Raw genomic sequence first — 12,441 nt, forward strand, 5'->3', positions numbered from 1 at the left:
TGATTTTTTTATTGTAGCATTTCCATTCAGTGCTTTTGAAAATTTCCATCTATTTATTGAAAAGCATTATTTATTCCCTCATGATGCTTACTTCTCTAAATTATTTAACACGTTAATCATGATTCCCTTAATCCATATCTGATAATTCCAACATCTGGCTATTTCTGGGTCTGATAGCATTATTATGATAGTAATATGTTTTGTCTATTTCCAGAATTTCTATTTCACCTTTATGCTGTCCTTATTGACTGAAGTAATGTGAGCTTTCTTTAGCATGGACTCTCTATTCCATACATACTTTTTGGTATCTAATTGGTTCCTTTTCTTCAAGACTATTTTTCCTTTAGATGTCACTAGACTTGTGTTCTTATTTTTTGTATTTCAAGGTCTCCTTAGTGCACATACCAAGTTACAATTTCCATTTTGCTGGAACTCTAGGTGAACTTCATTATTGTGGGTACAGTCTTCCTTTATTTTGATTTTCACTTATATTTCTCTTATTAATATGTTCAAACAACATCCTTAAAAAGAAACAAAGATAGGGAAAGAAGCAGGCAGGCAGGAAGATACACAGAGCATGGAAGACACAGGAGGAGAGAAAACATAGGAGGTAAAATTTCTGTCTGGTGGTCTTAGTAGACAGAGAATTTTAGGTTCAAATTGCATTCTACAATCAAAATATTAAAGATACACCAAAATTTTATTTGTAGATTCCACTCTGATGAAAATCTAATGCAGTTCTCCTGTACTTTCTCTCTAGAAACTTAATGCTCTGCCTTTCAAAGTTATGTATCGTGGGGAAGATTTATTTAGTTATATTTTCCACCTATTCTCAAGGGCACTGAGCAGTCTCTTTTGCTGTGAAATATGTGGGGTGTTTTTTCCCCTCAGCTTCTATCAATGGCTTCTCTACAGCCTTTCTGCTGTAGGTATTTCTCCTTCTCCATTTCCCCCCACCCTTCTCCACAGCTCAGATTTATGCCATTCATATAGGGACACTATTGGAATGCTGCATTAGGCTACTTTTCTTGCAAAATCAATCTCTCTTAGTCTGCTTTGAAACTGGAGCTCAATCACAATGAAAAGTTCCGAAGGAACTCAAACACCTGGAAGCTAAAGACCACCTTGCTTAAGAATGCTTGGATCAACCGGGAGATCAAAGAAGAACTGAAACAATTCATGGAAACCAATGAGAATGAAGACACTTCGGTCCAAAACCTATGGGATATAGCAAAGGCGGTCCTAAGGGGAAAATACATAGCCATCCAAGCCTCCCTCAAAAAAATTGAAAAATCTAGAACACATCCGGTGTCTCTACACCTTAAAGAACTGGAGAATCAACAACAAATCAAACCAACTCCACACATAAGAAGGGAAATCATCAAGATTAGAGCTGAGATCAATGAGGTAGAAACCAGAGATACAGTAGAACGTATCAATGAAACTAGAAGCTGGTTTTTTGAAAGAATCAATAAGTTCGATAAGCCACTGGCCACACTAATCCAAAAGAAAAGAGAGAAAGCCCAAATTCATAAAATTGTGAATGAAAAGGGAGAGATCACAACTAACACCAAGGAAGTAGAAACAATCATCAGAAGTTGTTACAAACAGTTATATGCCAATAAGCTTAGCAACCTAGATGAAATGGATGCATTCCTGGAAAAATATAAACTACCAACATTGAACCAGGAAGAAATCGACAACCTGAATAGACCGATATCTAATAATGAGATTGAAGCAGTGATCAAAAACCTCCCAAAAAACAAGAGCCCAGGACCTGACGGATTCCCTGGGGAATTCTACCAAACCTTCAAAGAAGAAATAACACCTATTCTCCTGAAGCTGTTTCAAAAAATTGAAGCAGAAGCAAAACTTCCAGACTCTTTCTATGAAGCCAGCATTACCCTGATCCCCAAACCAGGCAAGGACCCTACCAAAAAGGAGAATTTCAGACCAATATCACTGATGAATATGGATGCTAAGATTCTCAACAAGATCCTAGCCAACAGGATCCAACAGCACATTAAAAAGATTATCCACCATGATCAGGTGGGATTCATCCCTGGGCTACAAGGATGGTTCAACATTCACAAATCAATCAATGTGATACAACAAATTAATATGAGAAGAGAGAAGAACCACATGGTCCTCTCAATTGATGCAGAAAAAGCATTTGACAAAATCCAGCATCCGTTCCTGATTAAAACGCTTCAAAGTATAGGGATAGAGGGAACATTCCTGAACCTCATCAAATCTATCTATGAAAGACCCACAGCAAATATCATCCTCAATGGGAAAAAGCTTGCAGCCTTCCCATTGAGATCAGGAACAAGACAAAGATGCCCACTTTCACCACTCTTGTTTAACATAGTATTAGAAGTCCTAGCAACAGCAATCAGACAACAGAGAGAAATAAAAGGTATCCAAATTGGTAATGAAGAAGTCAAACTCTCTCTCTTTGCAGATGACATGATTCTTTATATGGAAAACCCAAAAGACTCCACCCCCAAACTACTAGAACTCATACAGCAATTCAGTAATGTGACAGGATACAAAGTCAATGTGTAGAAATCAGTGGCTTTCTTATACACCAACAATGAAAATACAGAAAGGGAAATTAGAGAATTGATTCCATTTACTATAGCACCAAGAACCATAAGATACCTGGGAATAAACCTAACCAAAGAGGTAAAGAATCTGTACTTTTTTTTAAAACTCTGAATAAAATGTCCTTTTTTGCATTTTTTAATGTTTTAAAAATTTTAATTTATTTTTTATTTTCAGTATAACAGTATTCGTTATTTTTGCACCACACCCAATGCTCCATGCAATCCATGCCCTCTCTAATACCCACCACCTGGTACCCTGACTTCCCACCCCCCACCCCTTCAAAACCCTCAGATTGTTTTTCAGAGTCCATAGTCTCTCATGGTTCACCTCCCCTTCCAATTTCCCGCAACTCCCTTCTCCTTTCTATCTCCCCATGTCCTCCATGCTATTTGTTATGCTCCACAAATAAGTGAAACCATATGATAATCGACTCTCTCTGCTTGACTTATTTCACTCAGCATCATCTCTTCCAGTCCCGTCCATGTTGCTACAAAAGTTGGGTATTCGTCCTTTCTGATGGAGGCATAATACTCCATAGTGTATATGGACCACATCTTCCTTATCCATTCGTCCACTGAAGGGCATCTTGGTAATTTATATACTGAGTATACAATTTTAAAACTCTCTTCCCCACCCCATCCTACTTTTTTTGTAGTTCATTTTGTATGCTATTCTGGTGTTATGTAACCAATACATTCTTGAGTCATTCTGAAAATATGAATTTGAAATGTTTAAGTTTTCTCTTGAAGCCTGCAATTCTAATTATTTTCATTGCTTTCATGGTATTAGTTCTTCTTGGTCATTCCTTACTCAGCTGCTGATTTGCATCATGTGTGTAGCAATAGGAAGATAATTTGGATTCTGGAAGCAGCATCTACCATAGGATCTCTCATTCTTTCAGGAATTGTGATAAATTTCTGCTAAAGTGTGTAGTTCTCCACTGACCTGGGTAAAGTCTGTCCTCTGGGTAATCTAAAATGGCCAGATACAGGATATGGGACCAAGAGTGTGTGTGGACGGGTGTCACCTATTCCTCTTGTTCCATATATGGACTTCCTAGAAACCACTCTCAATCCCTGCCCCCACTCCCACCCCCACACTTTCTGCCTGTCTTGCTTTTTTCCAGAGCTGGATCAGGAAGCCTTTCCAGATGACCTGCCTGGCCATTTCCTCCTCTGTTTCATCAGTAAAGAAGTGTCCACCCTCTCTTATTTGCCCATAAATAGATTTAATGTTACCCACTGTGCTCCCCATCCCCAGCTCATTCATACATCCACAGATTTCTTGGCTGTGACAAGTACACTCAATGAATCTCATTTTTAAATGGGTCTAAAGATGGATACAGGCCAATATATGTGCTCAGACCCCTCTTCAACAATTATCTTTGTTCCTATTTTATCCATTCCTCTTTGGAATTTTCATTTTCTATTTTTTGATGAACTTTATTTTGAAGATACTGCCTATTTAGAAATAGCACAGTAATTTTCAATTAAATATTTTTTAATGTATTTCTTCTGTCACCATTTCTTCTTAAATCTCTTTTTTTCATTCTAGGCTTAGTTTTGCCTTGACATAAACCATGTGTAATATTTTCTACCGTATTCTCCAGCAGTAAACTTCTTGTGCATTCTTCTGTCTAGAAATGCATTTTCTTTTCTTAGTCTTGAATGATACCTTAGTGGCATATGAACACCTAAACTGTTATCATTGAGCACATGGGAAATGTTCTCTAGGGTCTGGTCTGTATTGTAAACGTGAATCCTGATATTGATATAATTTTTATCATGTCATGTTTAGAATCACTGCCCTTTCTGTCTGCTTTAACATTCTTTGCTTGAATTTTCTCCTTTTTTTACTACAATGTGTACATATACATATATACATATACCTGTGTGTGGGCACATGCGTGTGTATGGACAGCGCGAGATAGAGATACATGTATCTCCCTTTCTATATATTTATGGAGAGAATAACTTAAGCTTCCTTAATGTAAGAATTAATATTTTTCAAAAAGTTCTAGAAAATTATTCTTTTAATATTACCTCTCAAAAATTTTTTTATCATTTTGTTGAATTTATACTATGATTTTCAATTCTGTTTTGGTGTCTCATCCCTTTTTCCAATTTTTTATGCTTTTAGAAATGAGAGTTATTAGATGTGATGGAACCACTAGCTAATCATACAGTGGTAACTACATTGCAATTTGATAAAATCAAATATATATACACCTTAAACTCATACAATGATGTATGTGGAATAAATATAAATGAATCTGGGGGAATTCCTATGGGCTGTGTTGAGGTCTGTTGGTCCTGTGCTACTTACTTACTTTCCAGATGTTATAAAGATATTCTGCAGTTTTGCCTTTTTTTATAAGTATTCTGCTAAATTTTTAACCCTCAAGAGCTGCATTTTAACTTGTAGAAATTCTAATGGTTATATTACACATCTCCTTGCTTAATTTCTCTGGTAATATAATTTCCCTGATAATATATTTTCTTTCTTAGGTTTGTAAGCTAAATCATTGTAGTCTTTTCAGATTTTCTGTTTCTTTTTTTTTTTTCAGTGTTCCAAGATTCATTGTTTATGACCCACTTTTTTTTTTTTAAGTTTTTACTTTAATTCCAACATAGTTAGCCCAGGGTGTTAAATTAGTTTTAGGTGTACAATACAGTGAGAAGTTCAACAATTCTATAAATCATTCAGTGCTCATAGTGGTAAGTGTACTCTTTAATCCCATCACCTATTTCCCCCCATCTTGCCCACCGACCTCCACTCTGGTAACCATCAGTTGGCTCTGTCTAGTTTGTTTCTTGGTTTGTCTCTCTCTCTCATTTTTTTCCTTGTTCATTTTGTTTTTTAAATTCTACCTGGAGGGTGGGGCACCTGGGTGGCTCAGTGGCTTAAAGCCTCTGCCTTCAGCTCAGGTCAGGATCCCAGGGTCCTGGGAGCAAGCCCCGCATCGGGCTCTCTGCTCAGCAGGAAGCCTGCTTTCCCCTCTCTCTCTGCCTGACTTTCTGCCTACTTGTGATCTCTGTCTGTTCAAGTAAATAAATAAAATCTTAAAAAAATAATTAAAAAAAAATTCTACCTGGGGGACATCTGGGTGGTTCAGTGAGTTAAGCACTTGCCTTCAGCTTGGCTTGTGTTGCCTTGGTCCTGGGATCAAGTCCTACACCAGACTCTTTGCTCAGCAGGGAGCCTGCTTCTCCCTTTGCCTACTGCTCCCCACTTGTGCATGTATGCACGCTCTCTCTCTCTCAGAGAGAAAGAGAGAGATTCTTAAAATCTTTAAGAAACAATAAAAATAATAAATTCTACCCATTGGTAGTTATATGGTATTGATCTTTCTCCAGCTTCTTTCACTTAACATCATACTCTCTAGCCCCATCCATGCAGTGCACATGGCAAGATTTCTTTCTTTTTATGGCTGAATAATAATCCATTGTAATATGTACACACACATACATATATATGTACATACACACCTTTATCCATTAATCTATCTATGGACACTGGCTGCTACCATAACTTGGCTGTCTTAAATAATGCTACGATAAACATAGGAGTGCATGTATCCCTTTGAATTAGTATTTTTTGTATTTTGGGGGTAAATACCCAATAGTGTGATTATTGGATCATAAGGTTGTTCTGTCTTTAACTTTGTAAGAAAATTTCATACTGTTTTCCACACCAGCTGCACCACTTTGCATTCCTACCAACAGCGCACCAAGTGTCCTTTTCCTCCATATTGTCAGCAACACGTGTTGTTCCTTGATTTTTGTTTTTAGACCTTCTAACAGGGATGAGGTGGCATCTCATTGTGGTTTAGATATGCATTTTCCTGATCATGAGTGATGTTGAGCATATTTTTACGTCTGTTGGCCATCTAGAGGTCTTCTTTGGAAAAATGTTCATGTCTTCTGCCCATTTTTTAACTGGATTATTTGGTTTTGGGTGTTGAGTTGTAGAAGTTTTCTTTATATATATTGTATACTAACTCTTGCAAATATCTTCTCCCATTCCATAGGTTACTATACAGTTTTGCTGATTGTTTCCCTTGCTGTGTAGAAGCTTTTTATCTGATGTAGTCCCAATAGTTTATTTTTGCTTTTATTTCTTTTGCCTCGGGAGGGATATCTAGAAAAAGGTTGCTACAGCCAATGTCAGAGATCACTGCCTGTACTTTCTTCAAGGATTTTAATATTTTCAGGTCTCACACTTAGGTTCTTAATTCATTTTGAGTTTATTTTTGTGTACACTGAAACAAAGTGGTCCAATTTCATTCTTGGGCATGTTGCTGCCCAGTTTTCCCAACACATTTGTTGAAAGGACTGTTTTGCTGCTGGTCAGATATTCATTCCTTCTTTAGAAGATTAATTGACCATATAATTGTGGATTTATTTCTGGGCTTTCTGTTCTGTTGATCTATGTGACTGTTTTTGTGCTACTACCATAATCTTAATTATTATAGTTTTGTAATACAAGATAAAGTCTGAAATTGTGAGACTTCCAGTTTTTATCTTTTTCAAGATTACTTTGGCTATTTGGGGCATTTTTTTGGTTCTACATAAATTTTGGGATTGTGTGTTCTAGTTCTTTGAGAAATGCTGTTGATGTTTTGATTGGGATTACATTAAATCTGTAGACTGCTTTTGGTGGTATAGACATTTTAACTGTATTTGTTCTTCTGGAACACCTGGGTGGCTCAGTCTGTGATGTGTCTGCCTTTGGCTTAGGTCACGATCCTGACTGAGAGTGTTCAGAATCTCCCAGTCCAAGAAAGCACCAGCTAGTGCCTGCATGGACCTCTCTCAGGGGAGGGTGTGAAGTGCAACTCAGACCCTGGTAGGGCTGTGTACATGGAGAGCACAAAAGGCTGTGGTTCTAGACAGCACTGGCTGGTGTCCAGACTAGACTTTCTCACAGGCGCCAACCACCCAGATGCTCTCAGGTGCACTAGCAGCTCAGGGACCAAGACCTGGCTTCGACGCTGCACTCTCTGGTTCCCCACCTGCGGTGGCCATCCTGGATCCATGGGCTTAAGTCCCTGTTCCTAACTGCCCAATTCCAGCAATCGTCCCTTAAGTTCTTTTGCACTTTTTGAGTGCTTTCAACTAGACTCCAAGTTAACACTGGTCCCCAATCACAGGGCACTGTCATACTGTGTTATTACTTTCCATTGGGTTGCTTCTGGTGGCTCCCTCCCCCTTTTGTTTATCTTCCAATATCAGTCCAATGTTCCCACTCTACTTTACCTGTCCACTGGTGTCTTCTGCCCCCATAGAGATCCAGAAGTGTATAATTCTAATCTTAGGCTGATTTCATGGGTGATCAGAGTTCTTTGATAGGTAATCAGCTCAATTTACATGTAGGTACCTACGTGTAGGTAAACAGCACCTCCTACTTCTCTGTCATCTTGTCTCTCTCCTACTTCTCTGCCATCCTGTCTCCCTCCCCCTTTGTCATTATTATAGAACTTCACAAATCTGGTGGATTTGTGGTTAGTACATCATAGTGGTTTTAACTGACATTTACCAAATGATCCAAAAAACATCAGTTTTTGTTGTGTGTGTTTATACATAGTCTCTTGTACATTCTCTTTATACGTGTTTCCTCAGAAATACTGGGAATATACTTCTCCAATTTATCCATTGACTTTTTACTCTCTTAATAGTTGATAGACAGAAGTTCTTACTTCTACTATAATCCCTTAATGGTTAACACATTTTGATTGCAGTACGGAAATGTTGATCTTCTCTAGTGTCATCAAAGTGCAAATTTTATCTCCAAAAGTTGCATTTCATGCATGCATGACATATTTTTAAAATACATGGTGTTAGACCTCAGAGTTCACTATATTGTCTTAACACTCCTTGGTGCACAGTTTAGGAATTACAGAGTGAGTGTGAATTCATGTTTCTTCTGTCTGCTTTAACCAGAGCTATTTTGAAGGAGTTTGCCAATAAATCAATTAGTAAAAAAGATATTAATAATTACTTGATATGATCTCCCCTTCAGACCTATCATCATATTCCCTATTTAATCTTGATATGGTTTGTTATTTTTCCTTTGCATCTTTCATTTTTCTTGAAAAAATGATTGTTTATTTAATTAATTTAATTATTTAATTAGTACATTGTACTATATAAAAAGTGAGGTTTGGGGGGAGGAGTCAAGATGGCAGAGAAGTAGCAACATCAGGTAGCAGATAAGCTAGATAAATTATCTAAACATTGCAAACACCTACAAATCCAACAGGAGATTGAGGAGAAGAACAACAGCAATTCTAGAAACAGAAAGTCAACCACTTTCTGAAAGGTAGGACTGGCGGAGAAGTGAATCCAAAGCGACGGGAAGATAGACCCCGGGGGGAGGAGCCGGCTCCCGGCAAGCGGTGGAGCAACGGAGCACAAAATCAGGACTTTTAAAAGTCTCTTCCGCTGAGGGACATCGCTCCAGAGGCTAAACCGGGGTGAAGCCCATGCTGGGTCAGCATGGCCCCAGGTCCTGCAGGGTCACAGAAGGATCGGGGGTGTCTGAGTGTCGCAGAGCTTGCAGGTATTAGAACGGGGAAGCTGGCTATAGAGACAGAATGGGCTCTGTCTCACTCTGAGGAGTGAGCTCTCAGCTCAGAGTTACCTTGAACTGGTTGCAGTCTGGGTGAGCTCAGAGTGTGGCCAGAGGCCAGTGAGAAGGGAGTAATTGGGTGCTATTCTCTGAGGGCGCACTGAGGAGTGGGGCCCCAGCTCTCGGCTCCTCTGGGCCAGAGACTGGGTGGCAGCCATTTTCATTCCCGTCCTCCAGAACTCTACATAAAGCGTTCAGGGAACAAAAGCTCCCAAAAGTGAACCCGAGTGGATTACTCAGCCCGGGTCCTGGTAAGGGCGGTGCAATTCCGCCTGGGGCAAAGACACTTGAGAATCACTACAACAATCCCCTCCCCCAGAAGATCAACAAGAAATCCAGGCAAGACCAAGTTCACCTACCAAGGAGTGCAGGTTCAATACCAAGGAGAGCAGATGAATTCCAGAGGAGGAGCAAGCAAAGCACTGAACTCTTGGCTTTCTCCCCATGATTAATTAGTCTTGCAGTTAATTTAATTTGTATTTTTTTCTGTTTTTTTCTTTTTAATTTTTTTCTTCTGCTGCTAATATTTTTTTAACTTTAACCCTTTTCTTTTTTAACGTTCTTAAACTAGTTTATCTAATATATATATATTTTTTTTCTTTCTAATATTTTTTCTTTATTCATTTTCTTTTTTTAATTGTTTCTTTTTTTTTCTGAACCTCTATTTATCCCTTTCTCCCCCCCCCACAATTTGGGGTCTCTTCTAATTTGGTTAAAGCATATTTTCCTGGGATCTTTGCTACCCTTTTAGTATTTTACTTGCTCCTTCATATACTCTTATCTGGACAAAATGACAAGATGGAAAAATTCACCACAGAAAAAAAAAAAAGATTAAGAGGCAGTACTGAAGGCTAGGGACCTAATCAATACAGACATTGGTAATATGTCAGATCTGGAGTTCAGAATGACGATTCTCAAGGTTCTAGCCGGGCTCGAAAAAGGCATGGAAGATATTAGAGAAACCCTCTCGGGAGATATAAAAGCCCTTTCTGGAGAAATACAAGAACTAAAATCTAACCAATTTGAAATCAAAAGAGCTATTAATGAGGTGCAATCAAAAATGAAGGCTTTCACTGCTAGGATAAATGAGGCAGAAGAAAGAATTAGCGATATAGAAGACCAAATGACAGAGAATAAAGAACCTGAGCAAAAAAGGGACAAACAGCTACTGGACCACGAGGGAGAATTTGAGAGATAAGTGACACCATAAGATGAAACAACATTAGAATAATTGGGATTCCAGAAGAAGAAGAAAGAGAGAGGGGAGCAGAAGGAATATTGGAGAGAATTATTGGAGAGAATTTCCCTAACATGGCAAAGGGAATCAAAATCCAGGAGGTGCAGAGAACCCCCCTCAAAATCAACATGAATAGGTCCACACCCCATCACCTAATAGTAAAATTTACAAGTCTTAGGGACAAAGAGAAAATCCTGAAAGCAGCCCAGGAAAAGAAGTCTGTAACATACAATGGTAAAAATATTAGATTGGCAGCAGACTTATCCACAGAGAACTGGCAGGCCAGAAAGAGCTGGCATGATATATTCAGAGCACTAAATGAGAAAAACATGCAGCCAAGAATACTATATCCAGCTAGGCTATCATGGAAAATAGAAGGAGAGATAAAAAGCTTCCAGGACAAATAAAAACTGAAAGAATTTGCAAAGACCAAACCAGCCCTACAGGAAATATTGAAAGGGGTCCTCTAAGCAAAGAGAGAACCTAAAAGTAGTAGACCAGAAAGGAACAGAGACAATATACAGTAATAGTTACCTTACAGGCAATACAATGGCACTAAATTCATATCTCTCAATAGTTACCCTGAATGTTAATGGGCTAAATGCCCCAATCAAAAGATACAGGGTATCAGAATGGATAAAAAAACAAACCCCATCTAATGTTGCCAACAAGAAACTCATTTCAGACCTGAAGACACCTCCAGATTTAAAGTGAGGGGGTGGAAAACAATTTACCATGCTAATGGACATCAGAAGAAAACAGGAGTGGCAATCCTTATATCAGATCAATTAGATTTTAAGACAATGACTATAATAAGAGATGAGGAAGGACACTATATCATACTCAAAGGATCTGTCCAACAAGAAGATCTAACAATTTTAAATATCTATGCCCCTAACGTGGGAGCAGCCAACTGTATAATCCAATTAATAACAGAATCAAAGAAACACATCAACAATAATACAATAATAGTAGGGGACTTTAACACTCCCCTCACTGAAATGGACAGATCATCCAAGCAAAAGATCAACAAGGAAATAAAGGCCTTAAATGACACACTGGACCCGATGGACATCACAGATATATTCAGAACATTTCATCTCAAAGCAACAGAATACACATTCTTCTCTGGTGCACATGGAACGTTCTCCAGAATAGATCAAATCCTTGGTCCTAAATCAGGTCTCAACCAGTATCAAAAGATTGGGATCATTCCCTGCATATTTTCAGACCACAATGCTCTGAAGCTAGAACTCAATCACAAGAGGAAATTTAGAAAGAACCCAAATACATGGAGACTAAACAGCATCCTTCTAAAGAATGAATGGGTCAACCAGGAAATTAAAGAAGAATTGAAAAAATTCACGGAAACAAATGATAATGAAAACACAATGGGTCAAAATCTGTGGGACACAGCAAAGTCAGTCGTGAGAGGAAAATATATAGCGGTACAAGACTTTCTCAAGAAACAAGAAAGGGGGTGCCTGGGTGGCTCAGTGGGTTAATCCACTGCTTTTGGCTCAGGTCATGATCTCAGGGTCCCTGAATTGAGCCCCACATCGGGCTCTCTGCTTAGCAGGGAGCCTGCTTCTCTCTCTCTCTCTCTCTCTCTCTGCCTGCCTTTCCATCTACTTGTGATCTCTCTGTGTCAAAATAAATAAATAAAATCTTTAAAAAAAAAAAAAGAAAGAAAGAAAGAAACAAGAAAGGTCTCAAGTACACAACCTAACCTTACACCTAAAGGAGCTGGAGAAAGAACAAGAAAGAAACCCTAAACCCAGCAGGAGAAGAGAATTCATAAAGATCAGAGCAGAAATCAATGAAATAGAAACCAAAAAAACAATAGAACAAATCAACAAAACTAGGAGCTGGTTCTCTGAAAGAATTAATAAGATTGATAAACCCCTGGCCAGACTTATCAAAAAGAAAAGAGAAAGGACCCAAATAAATACAATCATGAATGA

Source organism: Neovison vison, chromosome 8 (assembly GCF_020171115.1).
Source record: "Neovison vison isolate M4711 chromosome 8, ASM_NN_V1, whole genome shotgun sequence".
NCBI lineage: Eukaryota > Metazoa > Chordata > Mammalia > Carnivora > Mustelidae > Neogale > Neogale vison.